Source organism: Oncorhynchus gorbuscha, linkage group LG13 (assembly GCF_021184085.1).
Source record: "Oncorhynchus gorbuscha isolate QuinsamMale2020 ecotype Even-year linkage group LG13, OgorEven_v1.0, whole genome shotgun sequence".
In the NCBI taxonomy this organism is placed as follows: domain Eukaryota; kingdom Metazoa; phylum Chordata; class Actinopteri; order Salmoniformes; family Salmonidae; genus Oncorhynchus; species Oncorhynchus gorbuscha.
In genome coordinates this window covers 67,726,117-67,743,686 of record NC_060185.1, presented here as the reverse complement: position 1 = coordinate 67,743,686, position 17,570 = coordinate 67,726,117, and the positions used below count along the sequence as shown (strand labels likewise).

At 46.8% G+C, this 17,570-nt stretch overlaps 1 long non-coding RNA gene across 1 annotated transcript; it reads right to left on the bottom strand.

Moving 5' to 3' along the window:
* Window positions 1-1,124: 1,124 nt before the first annotated feature.
* Window positions 1,125-13,837, bottom strand: LOC123994238. The gene is made up of 3 exons (XR_006831606.1): window positions 13,214-13,837; window positions 12,530-12,662; window positions 1,125-2,382 (listed from the first exon to the last, which is right to left on the bottom strand). It is a non-coding gene; the product is annotated as an uncharacterized LOC123994238 (long non-coding RNA).
* Between the last annotated feature and the right edge of the window lie 3,733 nt (window positions 13,838-17,570).

The window sequence follows — 17,570 nt, the reverse complement described above, 5'->3', positions numbered from 1 at the left end:
TGTCTTGAGATGTTGCTTCAATATATCCACATCATTTTCTTTCCTCATGATGCCATCTATTTTGTGAAGTGCACCAGTCCCTCCTGCAGCAAAGCACCCCCACAACATGATGCTGCCACCCCTGTGCTTCACGGTTGGGATGGTGTTCTTTGGCTTGCAAGCCTCCCCCTTTTTCCTCAAAACATAACGATGGTCATTATGGCCAAACAGTTATATTTTTGTTTCATCAGACCAGCTGACATTTCTCCAAAAAGTACGATCTTTGTCCCCATGTGCAGATGCAAACCGTAGTCTGGCTTTTTTATGGTGGTTTTGGAGCAGTGCCTTCTTCCTTGCTGAGCGGCCTTTGCTGTTGTTCTGGGATTGATTTGCACTTTCCGCACCAAAGTACGTTCATCTCTAGGAGACAGAACGCATCTCCTTCCTGAGCAGTATGATGGCTGTTTGGTCCCATGGTGTCACGCCCTGGTCATTATATTTTGTGTTTTTGGTATATGTTTGGGTAAGCCAGGGTGTGACATGGGTTTATACGTTCTATTTTGTGGGTGTTTGTAACTGTCTCTGTGTAGTAGTCACCAGATAGGCTGTAATTAGTTTCACTCGTTTGTTGTTTTCGTATTTTCAGTTATTTCATGTACCGCGACATTCTTCATTAAAGTCATGAATAACCTACACGCTGCATTTCGGTCTGACTCTCTTCATTCAACAGACGAACGACGTTACACATGGTGTTTATATTTGCGTACTATTGTTTGTAAAGATGAACAAGGTACCTTAAGGTGTTTGGAAATTGCTCCTAAGGATTTTCCTATGATGTCAAGCAAAGAGGCACTGAGTTTGAAGGTAGGTATTGAAATACATCCACAGGTACACCTCCAATTGACTCAAATGATGTCAATTAGCCTGTCAGAGGCTTCTAAAGCCATGACATAAATTTCTGGAATTTTACAAGTTGTTTTAAGGCACAGTCAACTTTGTATTTCTACACTTCTGACCCACTTGAATTGTGATACAGGGAATTATAAGTGAACTAATCTGTCTGTAAACAATTGTTGGAAAAATGACTTGTGTCATGCACAAAGTAGATGTCCTAACCGACTTGCCAAAACTGTATTTTGGGAACAAGAAATGTGTGGAGTGGTTGAAAAACAAGTTTTAATGTCTCCAACCTAAGTGTATGTAAACTTTCGACTTAAACTGTAAGTCAATATTATTCTCTGAGGCTACCCGGAACACATCCCGGTCTGCGTGATCAATCTTGAAACATGGATTCCGACTGGTCAGACCAGCATTGAATTTTCCTAAGCACGGATACTTCCTGTTTGAGTTTCTGTTGAGGTTCTATTGTTATTTTACTGCTGCGGTTTAATTATTAGTTCATTTTTTTTCTTAACAATTTGTCTTTAACTGCTTTATAAATGCGTATACATTGTTGTGAATGTTTATACATGCTGTAATAATAATGTTTTGATAACATATTATTTGTAAATAGCTGCTTTACAAGTTCGAGAAATGATACTTCACACTTGGAAAATCATTAAGTTAAAAAGCTTATATTCTACTTTGTTATTTTATTTAAAAAAACATGAACCCCCATGTTCTATACAAACTTGACTCGGTTTACTTTTGAAAATAACTTGTAGCCAGATCATGAAACCAGATCATGAAGGCAATTTCCCAAGCCCTGTGAAGGTAGAGGAGAGGCTGTGCAAACAGTTACAATTACAGTGGAGACTGCTAAGTTACTATTACAAACTGTTCTGCTAAGTAATCTTGCAATGGTATTACCAATATCATTGGGAGCTTCAGTGCCCTCAGAACTGCTAGACAGCAGAACAACTTCACAGAGAACCAGACCAGGTAATTACCTAATACAAAGTGATAGTACGCAGCCTGTTTGTATAGAGCAAGAAATGTAAGGGTCAAGCAGGACCCAATCCCCAACAGCCAAGCCAACCCTGAGCATGCTATCTTCTATCTCAGGGGTTTGTACTTCAGGAAGACCACAGTGTGGACCACTGCCAGCTAGTGTTCCACACAGGTACAGGACTGGGACAGGGGCCGGCCAGTGTAGACCTGCAGCAAACTTAATAGCTTGTGGTATAACACTTCCAAGGACATATTGGTCCAGATGACTCAAGGCAGCGCACATGCAGCAGAGGATCTCAGACACAGACAGGTTGAGAGCGAAGAAGTTAAAGGCCACCAGTTTTTTCCGATAGGTCACTTACAGCCAAAAGACAGACATTGGTGGGGAGACTCAGGATGATGTTGGTTACTCCGAAGACAGAGTAGAGATTCCAATGGACAGTGGAAGCAATGGTGAAGTTTGCTGATGTAGAAGTGTTCATCTCTTTGATATTCCAGTGGTTTCAGTTGACACTGTGAAAAGATACAAAAATATATTTGGTTTGTTTTTGAATAAGTATTCAGGATAAGAGAACACTTCACACTGAGCGATAGTGTGTAACAACTCACTTATAAAAAGTCACACCTCGATTGAAGGAGTATTCTCTGTTTGCTTTAATGTGCTGAACAAATCTAAACCTTTGTTCCGCTTGATCACACCTGTGCATTCATAATTTTATAATCCGCTACAAATTCTTTACCTGGAGGACAGTATGCAAAAGAGGAAAGCCAGTAATATCAACCAGTGATATTTGTCCATCGTTAAAAATCAGTCCTGGTTATGAGCAGGGTATCATATGTCAGGGATTATATGTAAAGAGTTCCTAATCTCCTAGGTGGTTTCTCAACAGCAAAACATACAGAATGCTGCAGCACGGGTACTGACAAAGACCAGAGCACACATTACACCTGTTTTAAGGTCTCTGCACTGGCTGCCTGTGAGTTTTAAAATACATTTTAGGTTATTCTATTGGTTTTTAAATCAGTCCACGATTGTGCACCCCAATACATGTCAGACATGCATTTAAGTTATGTACTTAGTATGTCCCTCATGTCCTCTAGCACTGACCTCTAAATATCCCAAAGCCTAGGCCCAAGTGTCATGTTTTGTCTTAGATTGTCTTGTCATTATGCTTTCCCTTCTGTTCGTTTCCCCCTGCTGGTCTTATTAGGTTCGTTCCCTTTTTCTATCCCTCTCTCTCCCCCTCCCTCTCTCTCCTCTCTCTATCGTTCCGTTCCTGCTCCCAGCTGTTCCTATTCCCCTAATCATCATTTAGTCTTCCCACACCTGTTCCTTATCTTTTCCCCTGATTAGAGTCCCTATTTCTTCCCTTGTTTTCCGTTCCTGTCCTGTCGGATCCTTATCTATTGTTCACCGTGCTGTGTCTATGTATTGCCCTGTCGTGTCGTGTTTCCCTCAGATGCTGCGTGGTGAGCAGGTGTCTGAGTCTGCTACGTTCAAGTGCCTTCCCGAGGCAACCTGCAGTTCTTGATCAAGTCTCCTGTCTGTTCTCGTCATTACGAGTAGTATTATGCCTTTTGTTTGTAAAGTAACTTTACTGGATTAAATACTCTGTTTTCGCCAAGTCGCTTTTGGGTCCTCATTCACCTGCATAACAGAAGGATCCGACCAAGGAATGGACCCAGCGACTACAGATGCTCGTAACACTGCCGTCGAGATCCAAGGAGCCATGCTCGGCAGACACGAGCAGGAATTGTCTGCTGCTCGCCATGCCGTGGAGAACCTGGCCGCTCAGGTTTCCGACCTCTCTGGACAGTTCCAGAGTCTTCGTCTCGTGCCACCTGTTACTTCCTGGCCTGCCGAGCCTCCGGAACCTAGGGTTAATAACCCACCTTGCTACTCCGGGCAGCCCACGGAGTGCCGCTCCTTTCTCACCCAGTGTGATATTGTGTTCTCTCTCCAACCCAACACATACTCTAGCGAGAGAGCTCGGGTTGCTTACGTCATTTCACTCCTTACTGGCCGGGCTCGAGAGTGGGGCACAGCTATCTGGGAGGCAAGGGCTGATTGTTCTAACAATTACCAGAACTTTAAAGAGGAGATGATTCGGGTTTTTGACCGTTCAGTTTTTGGTAGGGAGGCTTCTAGGGCCCTGGCTTCCCTATGCCAAGGTGATCGATCCATAACGGATTACTCTATAGAGTTTCGCACTCTTGCTGCCTCTAGTGACTGGAACGAGCCGGCGCTGCTCGCTCGTTTTCTGGGGGGGCTCCACGCAGTGGTCAAAGATGAGATTCTCTCTCGGGAGGTTCCTTCCAGTGTGGACTCTTTGATTGCTCTCGCCATCCGCATAGAACGACGGGTAGATCTTCGTCACCAAGCTCGTGGAAGAGAGCTCGCGTCAACGGTGTTTCCCTGCTCCGCATCGCAACCATCTCCCTCCTCTGGCTCAGAGACTGAGCCCATGCAGCTGGGAGGTATTCGCATCTCGACCAAGGAGAGGGAACGGAGGATCACCAACCGCCTGTGCCTCTATTGCGGATTTGATGGACATTTTGTCAATTCATGTCCAGTAAAGGCCAGAGCTCATCAGTAAGCGGAGGGCTACTGGTGAGCGCTACTACTCAGGTCTCTTCATCTAGATCCTGTACTACTATGTCGGTCCATCTACGCTGGACCGGTTCGGGTGCTACATGCAGTGCCTTGATTGACTCTGGGGCTGAGGGTTGTTTCATGGACGAAGCATGGGCTCGGAAACATGACATTCCTTTCAGACAGTTAGACAAGCCTACGCCCATGTTTGCCTTAGATGGTAGTCATCTTCCCAGTATCAGATTTGAGACACTACCTTTAACTCTCACAGTATCTGGTAACCACAGTGAGACTATTTCTTTTTTGATTTTTCGTTCACCTTTTACACCTGTTGTTTTGGGTCATCCCTGGCTAGTATGTCATAATCCTTCTATTAATTGGTCTAGTAATTCTATCCTATCCTGGAACGTTTCTTGTCATGTGAAGTGTTTAATGTCTGCCATCCCTCCCATTTCTTCTGTCCCCACTTCTCAGGAGGAACCTGGCGATTTGACAGGAGTGCCGGAGGAATATCATGATCTGCGCACGGTCTTCAGTCGGTCCCGAGCCAACTCCCTTCCTCCTCACCGGTCGTATGATTGTAGTATTGATCTCCTTCCGGGGACCACTCCTCCTCGGGGTAGACTATACTCTCTGTCGGCTCCCGAACGTAAGGCTCTCGAGGATTATTTATCTGTGTCTCTTGACGCCGGTACCATAGTGCCTTCTTCCTCTCCGGCCGGGGCGGGGTTCTTTTTTGTTAAGAAGAAGGACGGTACTCTGCGCCCCTGCGTGGATTATCGAGGGCTGAATGACATAACGGTTAAGAATCGTTATCCGCTTCCCCTTATGTCATCAGCCTTCGAGATTCTGCAGGGAGCCAGGTGCTTTACTAAGTTGGACCTTCGTAACGCTTACCATCTCGTGCGCATCAGAGAGGGGGACGAGTTGAAAACGGCGTTTAACACTCCGTTAGGGCATTTTGAGTACCGGGTTCTGCCGTTTGGTCTCGCCAATGCGCCAGCTGTTTTTCAGGCATTAGTTAATGATGTTCTGAGAGACATGCTGAACATCTTTGTTTTTGTCTATCTTGACGATATCCTGATTTCTTACCGTCCGGGTAGCAAAAACACCAAGCCTGATGCCTTATCCCGTCTGTTTAGTTCTTCTGTGGCTTCTACTGATCCCGAGGGGATTCTTCCTTATGGGCGTGTTGTCGGGTTGACAGTCTGGGGAATTGAAAGACAGGTTAAGCAAGCACTCACGCACACTGCGTCGCGCGCGCTTGTCCTAGTAACCTCCTTTTCGTTCCTGTTTCCACTCGTCTGGCTGTTCTTCAGTGGGCTCACTCTGCCAAGTTAGCTGGTCATCCCGGTGTTCGAGGCACTCTTGCGTCTATTCGCCAGCGCTTTTGGTGGCCGACTCAGGAGCGTGACACGCGCCGTTTCGTGGCTGCTTGTTCGGACTGCGCGCAGACTAAGTCGGGTAACTCTCCTCCTGCCGGTCGTCTCAGACCGCTCCCCATTCCTTCTCGACCATGGTCTCACATCGCCCTAGACTTCATTACCGGTCTGCCTTTGTCTGCGGGGAAGACTGTGATTCTTACGGTTGTCGATAGGTTCTCTAAGGCGGCACATTTCATTCCCCTCGCTAAACTTCCTTCCGCTAAGGAGACGGCACAAATCATTATCGAGAATGTGTTCAGAATTCATGGCCTCCCGTTAGACGCCGTTTCAGACAGAGGCCCGCAATTCACGTCACAGTTTTGGAGGGAGTTCTGTCGTTTGATTGGTGCGTCCGTCAGTCTCTCTTCCGGGTTTCATCCCCAGTCTAACGGTCAAGCAGAGAGGGCCAATCAGACGATTGGTCGCATACTACGCAGCCTTTCTTTCAGAAACCCTGCGTCTTGGGCAGAACAGCTCCCCTGGGCAGAATACGCTCACAACTCGCTTCCTTCGTCTGCTACCGGGTTATCTCCGTTTCAGAGTAGTCTGGGTTACCAGCCTCCTCTGTTCTCATCCCAGCTTGCCGAGTCCAGCGTTCCCTCCGCTCAAGCGTTTGTCCAACGTTGTGAGCGCACCTGGAGGAGGGTGAGGTCTGCACTTTGCCGTTACAGGGCACAGACTGTGAGAGCCGCCAATAAACGCAGGATTAAGAGTCCAAGGTATTGTTGCGGCCAGAGAGTGTGGCTTTCCACTCGCAACCTTCCTCTTACGACAGCTTCTCGTAAGTTGACTCCGCGGTTCATTGGTCCGTTCCGTGTCTCCCAGGTCGTCAATCCTGTCGCTGTGCGACTGCTTCTTCCGCGACATCTTCGTCGCGTCCATCCTGTCTTCCATGTCTCCTGTGTCAAGCCCTTTCTTCGCACCCCGTTCGTCTTCCCTCCCCCCTCCCGTCCTTGTCGAGAGCGCACCTATTTACAAGGTACGTAAGATCATGGACATGCGTTCTCGGGGACGGGGTCACCAATACTTAGTGGATTGGGAGGGTTACGGTCCTGAGGAGAGGAGTTGGGTTCCGTCTCGGGACGTGCTGGACCGTTCACTTATTGATGATTTCCTCCGTTGCCGCCAGGATTCCTCCTCGAGTGCGCCAGGAGGCGCTCGGTGAGTGGGGGTACTGTCATGTTTTGTCTTAGATTGTCTTGTCATTATGCTTTCCCTTCTGTTCGTTTCCCCTGCTGGTCTTATTAGGTTCGTTCCCTTTTTCTATCCCTCTCTCTCCCCCTCCCTCTCTCTCCTCTCTCTATCGTTCCGTTCCTGCTCCCAGCTGTTCCTATTCCCCTAATCATCATTTAGTCTTCCCACACCTGTTCCTTATCTTTTCCCCTGATTAGAGTCCCTATTTCTTCCCTTGTTTTCCGTTCCTGTCCTGTCGGATCCTTATCTATTGTTCACCGTGCTGTGTCTATGTATTGCCCTGTCGTGTCGTGTTTCCCTCAGATGCTGCGTGGTGAGCAGGTGTCTGAGTCTGCTACGTTCAAGTGCCTTCCCGAGGCAACCTGCAGTTCTTGATCAAGTCTCCTGTCTGTTCTCGTCATTACGAGTAGTATTATGCCTTTTGTTTGTAAAGTAACTTTACTGGATTAAATACTCTGTTTTCGCCAAGTCGCTTTTGGGTCCTCATTCACCTGCATAACAGAAGGATCCGACCAAGGAATGGACCCAGCGACTACAGATGCTCGTAACACTGCCGTCGAGATCCAAGGAGCCATGCTCGGCAGACACGAGCAGGAATTGTCTGCTGCTCGCCATGCCGTGGAGAACCTGGCCGCTCAGGTTTCCGACCTCTCTGGACAGTTCCAGAGTCTTCGTCTCGTGCCACCTGTTACTTCCTGGCCTGCCGAGCCTCCGGAACCTAGGGTTAATAACCCACCTTGCTACTCCGGGCAGCCCACGGAGTGCCGCTCCTTTTTCACCCAGTGTGATATTGTGTTCTCTCTCCAACCCAACACATACTCTAGCGAGAGAGCTCGGGTTGCTTACGTCATTTCACTCCTTACTGGCCGGGCTCGAGAGTGGGGCACAGCTATCTGGGAGGCAAGGGCTGATTGTTCTAACAATTACCAGAACTTTAAAGAGGAGATGATTCGGGTTTTTGACCGTTCAGTTTTTGGTAGGGAGGCTTCTAGGGCCCTGGCTTCCCTATGCCAAGGTGATCGATCCATAACGGATTACTCTATAGAGTTTCGCACTCTTGCTGCCTCTAGTGACTGGAACGAGCCGGCGCTGCTCGCTCGTTTTCTGGGGGCTCCACGCAGTGGTCAAAGATGAGATTCTCTCTCGGGAGGTTCCTTCCAGTGTGGACTCTTTGATTGCTCTCGCCATCCGCATAGAACGACGGGTAGATCTTCGTCACCAAGCTCGTGGAAGAGAGCTCGCGTCAACGGTGTTTCCCTGCTCCGCATCGCAACCATCTCCTCCTCTGGCTCAGAGACTGAGCCCATGCAGCTGGGAGGTATTCGCATCTCGACCAAGGAGAGGGAACGGAGGATCACCAACCGCCTGTGCCTCTATTGCGGATTTGATGGACATTTTGTCAATTCATGTCCAGTAAAGGCCAGAGCTCATCAGTAAGCGGAGGGCTACTGGTGAGCGCTACTACTCAGGTCTCTTCATCTAGATCCTGTACTACTATGTCGGTCCATCTACGCTGGACCGGTTCGGGTGCTACATGCAGTGCCTTGATTGACTCTGGGGCTGAGGGTTGTTTCATGGACGAAGCATGGGCTCGGAAACATGACATTCCTTTCAGACAGTTAGACAAGCCTACGCCCATGTTTGCCTTAGATGGTAGTCATCTTCCCAGTATCAGATTTGAGACACTACCTTTAACTCTCACAGTATCTGGTAACCACAGTGAGACTATTTCTTTTTGATTTTTCGTTCACCTTTTACACCTGTTGTTTTGGGTCATCCCTGGCTAGTATGTCATAATCCTTCTATTAATTGGTCTAGTAATTCTATCCTATCCTGGAACGTTTCTTGTCATGTGAAGTGTTTAATGTCTGCCATCCCTCCCATTTCTTCTGTCCCCACTTCTCAGGAGGAACCTGGCGATTTGACAGGAGTGCCGGAGGAATATCATGATCTGCGCACGGTCTTCAGTCGGTCCCGAGCCAACTCCCTTCCTCCTCACCGGTCGTATGATTGTAGTATTGATCTCCTTCCGGGGACCACTCCTCCTCGGGGTAGACTATACTCTCTGTCGGCTCCCGAACGTAAGGCTCTCGAGGATTATTTATCTGTGTCTCTTGACGCCGGTACCATAGTGCCTTCTTCCTCTCCGGCCGGGGCGGGGTTCTTTTGTTAAGAAGAAGGACGGTACTCTGCGCCCCTGCGTGGATTATCGAGGGCTGAATGACATAACGGTTAAGAATCGTTATCCGCTTCCCCTTATGTCATCAGCCTTCGAGATTCTGCAGGGAGCCAGGTGCTTTACTAAGTTGGACCTTCGTAACGCTTACCATCTCGTGCGCATCAGAGAGGGGGACGAGTTGAAAACGGCGTTTAACACTCCGTTAGGGCATTTTGAGTACCGGGTTCTGCCGTTTGGTCTCGCCAATGCGCCAGCTGTTTTTCAGGCATTAGTTAATGATGTTCTGAGAGACATGCTGAACATCTTTGTTTTTGTCTATCTTGACGATATCCTGATTTCTTACCGTCCGGGTAGCAAAAACACCAAGCCTGATGCCTTATCCCGTCTGTTTAGTTCTTCTGTGGCTTCTACTGATCCCGAGGGGATTCTTCCTTATGGGCGTGTTGTCGGGTTGACAGTCTGGGGAATTGAAAGACAGGTTAAGCAAGCACTCACGCACACTGCGTCGCCGCGCGCTTGTCCTAGTAACCTCCTTTTCGTTCCTGTTTCCACTCGTCTGGCTGTTCTTCAGTGGGCTCACTCTGCCAAGTTAGCTGGTCATCCCGGTGTTCGAGGCACTCTTGCGTCTATTCGCCAGCGCTTTTGGTGGCCGACTCAGGAGCGTGACACGCGCCGTTTCGTGGCTGCTTGTTCGGACTGCGCGCAGACTAAGTCGGGTAACTCTCCTCCTGCCGGTCGTCTCAGACCGCTCCCCATTCCTTCTCGACCATGGTCTCACATCGCCCTAGACTTCATTACCGGTCTGCCTTTGTCTGCGGGGAAGACTGTGATTCTTACGGTTGTCGATAGGTTCTCTAAGGCGGCACATTTCATTCCCTCGCTAAACTTCCTTCCGCTAAGGAGACGGCACAAATCATTATCGAGAATGTGTTCAGAATTCATGGCCTCCCGTTAGACGCCGTTTCAGACAGAGGCCCGCAATTCACGTCACAGTTTTGGAGGGAGTTCTGTCGTTTGATTGGTGCGTCCGTCAGTCTCTCTTCCGGGTTTCATCCCCAGTCTAACGGTCAAGCAGAGAGGGCCAATCAGACGATTGGTCGCATACTACGCAGCCTTTCTTTCAGAAACCCTGCGTCTTGAGCAGAACAGCTCCCCTGGGCAGAATACGCTCACAACTCGCTTCCTTCGTCTGCTACCGGGTTATCTCCGTTTCAGAGTAGTCTGGGTTACCAGCCTCCTCTGTTCTCATCCCAGCTTGCCGAGTCCAGCGTTCCCTCCGCTCAAGCGTTTGTCCAACGTTGTGAGCGCACCTGGAGGAGGGTGAGGTCTGCACTTTGCCGTTACAGGGCACAGACTGTGAGAGCCGCCAATAAACGCAGGATTAAGAGTCCAAGGTATTGTTGCGGCCAGAGAGTGTGGCTTTCCACTCGCAACCTTCCTCTTACGACAGCTTCTCGTAAGTTGACTCCGCGGTTCATTGGTCCGTTCCGTGTCTCCCAGGTCGTCAATCCTGTCGCTGTGCGACTGCTTCTTCCGCGACATCTTCGTCGCGTCCATCCTGTCTTCCATGTCTCCTGTGTCAAGCCCTTTCTTCGCACCCCCGTTCGTCTTCCCTCCCCCCTCCCGTCCTTGTCGAGAGCGCACCTATTTACAAGGTACGTAAGATCATGGACATGCGTTCTCGGGGACGGGGTCACCAATACTTAGTGGATTGGGAGGGTTACGGTCCTGAGGAGAGGAGTTGGGTTCCGTCTCGGGACGTGCTGGACCGTTCACTTATTGATGATTTCCTCCGTTGCCGCCAGGATTCCTCCTCGAGTGCGCCAGGAGGCGCTCGGTGAGTGGGGGGTACTGTCATGTTTTGTCTTAGATTGTCTTGTCATTATGCTTTCCCTTCTGTTCGTTTCCCCCTGCTGGTCTTATTAGGTTCGTTCCCTTTTTCTATCCCTCTCTCTCCCCTCCCTCTCTCTCCTCTCTCTATCGTTCCGTTCCTGCTCCCAGCTGTTCCTATTCCCCTAATCATCATTTAGTCTTCCCACACCTGTTCCTTATCTTTTCCCCTGATTAGAGTCCCTATTTCTTCCCTTGTTTTCCGTTCCTGTCCTGTCGGATCCTTATCTATTGTTCACCGTGCTGTGTCTATGTATTGCCCTGTCGTGTCGTGTTTCCCTCAGATGCTGCGTGGTGAGCAGGTGTCTGAGTCTGCTACGTTCAAGTGCCTTCCCGAGGCAACCTGCAGTTCTTGATCAAGTCTCCTGTCTGTTCTCGTCATTACGAGTAGTATTATGCCTTTTGTTTGTAAAGTAACTTTACTGGATTAAATACTCTGTTTTCGCCAAGTCGCTTTTGGGTCCTCATTCACCTGCATAACACCAAGAGGCATGGAGAGGCAGCCTTTAGTTATCATGCCCCCAGCCTCTGGAATAGCCTGCCAGAGAACCTGAGGGAGGCCGAAACTCTGCACATATTTAATAGATATCTTAAAACACACCTTGTTAGCTTCGCTTTCCTTAGGAAGCTTTTTAGTCATTCAGTTTTTATTGTTATTCTTTAGTTTTTTTATCCTCCATGTTTGTTGTAAGTTGTTATTTTCCTTCTGTGAAGCACATTGTGTTGCATTCCATGTCTGAAATGTGCTGTTTAAATTCAGATTGATTTGATTTACCGGTCCATGAATCATTGCCCTTTGACAGAGTTGATGACCTAGAGGCTGTGACCAGTACACAGACATGTAGGGACCTAGAAACAGGCCTTAACGTGCGTCTGTAAATAACTTAGTGTTAAATTCACTGGAGTGATTTTAACCAGAACTAAACGCTGTATCCGGTCTTAAAAGCAGTGAGAGAAGCCTAGTTTATTATCTAGACGAGAAGAAAGGAAAAACCTTCTTCCATTTCTCCTTCCAGCTTAATGTTTTGAATCTGTATTAAACGTAATTTAACTGGAGAGTGACATTTTGGCCATGTACCTCATACTGTCATTGGTGATTGTCATTTATCTGACTTGACCAATTCAATTACAAGTAGGTCATTCTATACCAGCTGCAATGAACAAATATGAAAAAAAACATTCAAATCTGACCCAACTTAGCTAAACAATGAATGGAATATAAAATCACATGGGAAATCAAAAAATCTCCGTCCTGACATATGACACCAGGCACTTTGTCAACAAACGTCCAAAATAAATGGTGTTAGATACTACATAAACCATGTTAAATCATCTGCCACTATGTGATGTGTCTCTGTACAGTGCAGGGGTCAAGCTCACCTGTGAACATCTAAACAGGATGGAATAGATTCAGTGTGATGTTGTGTTTAAAGAATACTGGAGCATCTCTCCAACTCACAACACCATGAGCAGGTGCACAGCACGGAGGCCAAAAATACCCACCACCCGTCATCTGAAAAACATCCAACTGTTCAATCAATCGTCGGGGAGGACATACAACATCTGTTAGATTTCATCAGCGAGAAGAGAGGGGGCTTTGAGGTTTTACAGCGCCTCTCGCTTGCTATCTCGCAGTCTTGCGCTCCAACAGCACAGAACGGCAGAAATGTGACACATTGTACCGCAGTTTAGCTTTCAATAAAAATTGTCTCTATATCAATGATGCAAATGTCAAGAATATAGGCGTCTATAGGACTAGTATAATAAAGTGCAACTATTTCAGTGGTGTCATTCATAACAGAAATCCCAAAACCTTGTCCCAACTAACAGTGCTGATAAAAGAAATTGCATTGGCAAAAGTATGGAGGCCCATAAGATGGCAGTGCTGATAAGGGTGTACGTCTTGCCCGTTCCTACTCGCCTTTCCTTTTTTTATGGCTATTTTATGTTCATTATTGTTTGTGCAATAATTTCCTACGACCAACAAAACACTTCTGGATCCTGAATCAGAAGCTACACACTTATTTCTCAGCCTCCCAGATCTGGAATAATACATTCACTTACCTGTTGCTGCCTACCAAGATGACCTAAGGCAACGGCAGCGACGAAGAACAGTAAGGAAAGGGACTCCAAGCTAGGCTGAAAAGACGGGCTACACGGCCACCTCTTCCTAGTATCCTTATGACTCAAGTCCAATCACTGGTAAATAAAATGTGTGAACTCAAAGCAAGGCTTCAATTGCAGAAGGACATCAGGGAATGCTGTAGCTTTGCTTTTATAAAGACGTGGCTTAACGGACTACACACTCGACTCTGCTATTTCAACCAGACGTCTTCTCCATATTCTGAATGTATTGAAATTGCGGGTTCTAGTAAGGGGACCAAAGTTGAAAAAAACATTGCAAGCTCCTGTTAAGCCTACCTGGAGTTTCTGATGCTAAAATGCCGACCCCACTATATGCCGAGGGGATTCACATGTGTTATTATCACAGCTGGGTACATCCCGCCACAAGCAAACACCAAGGCGGCACTCAGAGAAGGGTACAAGATCATTAGCCAGGAAGAACCCTTTTAATGTGACTTTAACCAAGCTCATCTAACTACACATTTTCCCCAAATATCACCAACATGTATCCTTCGCCCACAAGAGGATTCGCCGTGCTTGACTAAGTATACACAAACATCAGCAGCGCATAAAAAGCCATCCCCTGCCCCCACTTCAGCCAATCAGACCACGTCTCCTTGTTCCTACTCCCTGTCTACACGCATCAACTCGAGGGAGCCACCAACACAGAGAATAGTGAGGCGCTGGACAGAGGAGGCAGACTCAATGCTGCAGGATTGTTTTGAGAGTACTGATTGGAATATGTTCATAGATTTAATACACCCAGGACTCATCCATCAACATTTAAGAATATACATCAGTCACAGGCTTCATGATGAAATGTGTTGATGAAGTTGTACCCACAATAACAATTCCGGACGTACCCCAACCAAAAACCTTGGATGAATGGAGATATTGGTACCAGATGGCATCCCTGGCTGCTTCGTCAGTTTGTGCTGACCAGCCCGTGGGCATCTTCTCAGACATCTTCAACCTGTCCCTGTCCCAAGCTGTAGTCCCTACCTGCTTTAAGAAGAGTACCATCGTCCCAGTGTCCAAAAACAACAATGTGACTTGCCCAAATGACTCTCGACCCATCGCACTCACTTCGGTCATCATGAAGTGCTACTAGAAGCTGGTCATGGCCCACATTTTTTCCCTCATCAATCTACACACAATACCCATAATGACAAATCAAAAAACGTTTTTTAGAAATGTTTTCAAATGTATTAAAAATAAAAAACTGATATATCACATTTACGTAAGTGTTCAGACGCTTTACTCAGCACATTGTTGAAGCAACTTTGGCAGCGATTACAGCTTCAAGTTGTCTTGGGTATGACGCTACAAGCTTGGCATACATTTATTTGGGGCGTTTCCTCTCAAGCTCTGTCTGTTTGGATGGGGAGTGTCACTGCACAGCTATTTACAGGTCTCTCCCAAGATGTTCGATCGGGTTCAAGTCCGGGCTCTGGCTGGGACACTCAAGGACATTCGGAGACTTGTCCCAAAGCCACACCTGCGTTGTTTTGACTGTGTGCTTAAGGTTGTTATCCTGTTGGAAGGTGAACCTTCGCCCAAGTCTGAGCCTCTGGACAACTTGGTTAACTCACCTCAAATTGCATGAGTTACTCTGAAGACCAAAATGAGAACACAGTCATTTTATAATTCACACACACACACACACACACACACACACACACACACACACACACACACACACACACACACACACACACACACACACACACACACACACACACACACACACACACACACACACACACACACACACACACACACACACACACACACACACACACACACACACACACACACACACAGGTTCTCATTATCTTCTGCAAGACTAGCCATTTCTAGCCATTCCTCCCCTCCCTAGATTAGAGGGGCCTTGGAAGGGGCCTCTTTCCTGTTGTCAGTTTTCAGAGTTATAACTAGGTCATCTGTAGTTCAGTTGCCCTTTGTTGTCTCAACTATACATTTCTCACCTTGCTACATAGTAACACAATGTTTTTTGTCTTAACTTGTCATACACACACATTATTGGATTATAATCTTATAATTCTAATATATTTCACACAGTTATACAGTTTCAGAGTGGAACACTTTAGCCATTATCTTAAAACATACAAATTATTCTATCAAAAAGGAAACGTAGGTTTGGTGGAAAGAGATCAGGATGCCTTGTGAGGATCAGGCGATGAGTGGCTAATCTTCCCTTGCCTTCTGTTCTGCTTGCTAATGTTCAATCGCTGGAAAATAAATGGGACGAACTGAAAGCACGTATATTCTACCAACGGGGCATAATTTTTTTAAATATCTGATGTTTCACAGAGTCGTGGCTGAACGACGACATTAAGAATAAACAGCTGGCGGGTTATACACTCTGTTGGCAGGACAGAACAGCAGCCTCTGGTAAGACATGGGGCCGGGGCCTGTGCATATTTGTAAACAATAGTCGATATCTAAGGAAGTCTCAGGGTTTCGCTTGCCTGAGGTAGAGTATCTCATGATAAGCTCTAGACCACACTAATCTACCTAGAGTTTTCATCTGTATTTTTCATAGCTGTCTACATACCATGACAGACCGAGGCTGGCACTAAAACCACACTCAATGAGCTGTATTCCACTATTAGCAAACAGGAAAACATTCATCCAGAGGTGGCGCTCCTAGTGGCCAGGAAACTTAAATCTATCAGCATGTTAAATGTGCAGCCAGAGGGAAAACAATTCTAGACCACCTTTACTCCACACACAGAGACGCATACAAAGCTCTCCCTCGCCCTCCATTTGGCAAATATGACAATAACTCTGTCCTCGTGAATCCTGCTTACAAGCAAAGATTTCAGCAGGAAGCACCAGTGATTCGGTCTATAAAGTGGTCAGATTAAGCAGATGCTAAACTACAAGACTGTTTTGCTAGCAGAGACTGGAAAATGTTCCGGGATTCTTCCGATGGCATTGAGGAGTACACCACATCAATCACAGGCTTTATCGATAAGTGCATCGAGGACGTCGTCCCCACAGTGACTGTACATATATAACCCAACCAGAAGCCATGGATTAAAGGCAAAGTGTCAATACAGGATTAAAATCGAATCGTACTACACCGGCTCCAACGCTCGTTGGGTGTGGCATGGCTTGCAAACTATTACAGACTACAAAGGGAAGCACAGTCGAGAGCTGCCCAGTGACACGAGCCTACCAGACAAGCTAAATAACTTCTATGCTCGCTTTGAGGCAAGTAACACTGAAACATGCATGAGAACATCAGCTGTTCCGGACAACTGTGTGATCATACTCTCTGCACGAGATGTGAGTAAGACATTAAAACAGGTCAACATTCACAAGGCCGCTAGGCCAGTCTGTAATACCAACATTTTTCAAATGGACCATCATAGTCCCAGAATGATCAGACAGGCAGGTATAAAGTCCAGAAACAGGCAAGGGTCTTGAAGGGTCTTGAAGACAATAACCAGGACAGGTGAAACTAATCAGGGTGTGACAAGTGTCTTCCGTCTGGTCACACTACCATGAAGGACTGACTGGTGGAGTGCTGCAGAGATGGTTGTCCACACTGGAACTCTGGAGCTTTGTCAGCGTGACCATCCAATTCTAAGGCCCTTCTCCCCCTATTGATCAGTTTGGCTGTGTGGCCAGCTCTAGGAAGAGTCTTGGTTGTTCCAATCTTCCTCCATTTAAGAATGATGGAGGCCACTGTGTTGTTGGGGATCTTCATTGCTTCAGAAATGTGTTGGTATCCTTCCCCAGACCTGTTCCTCGACACAATCCTGTCTCGGTGCTCTACAGACAATTCCTTCTAAACTCATGGCTTGGTTTTTGCTCTGACATGCACTGTCAACTGTGGGACCTTATATAGATAGGTGTGTGCCTTTCCAAATAATTTCCAATCAATTGAATTAATCACAGGTGGACTCCAATTAAGTTGTAGAAAAGTCTCAAGGATTATAATTGGAAACAGGATGCACCAAAGGTCAATTTCGAGTCTCACAGCAAAAGGTCTAAATACTTACGGTATGTAAATAAGGTATTTATATTTTCATATTTCTATGTTTGCAAACATTTCTAAAAACGTGTTTTCGCTTTCTTATTATTGGGTATTGTGTTTAGATTGATAGGGGAATTTGTTTTAAATAGAATAAGGCTGTAACCTTACAAAATGTGGAAAAAGTTCAATTGTCTGAATACATTCCGAATGCACTGTATGTGAGAATTATGTTCATTGACTATAGTTCAGCATTCAACACTATTGTTCCCACCAAGCTTGACACTAAGC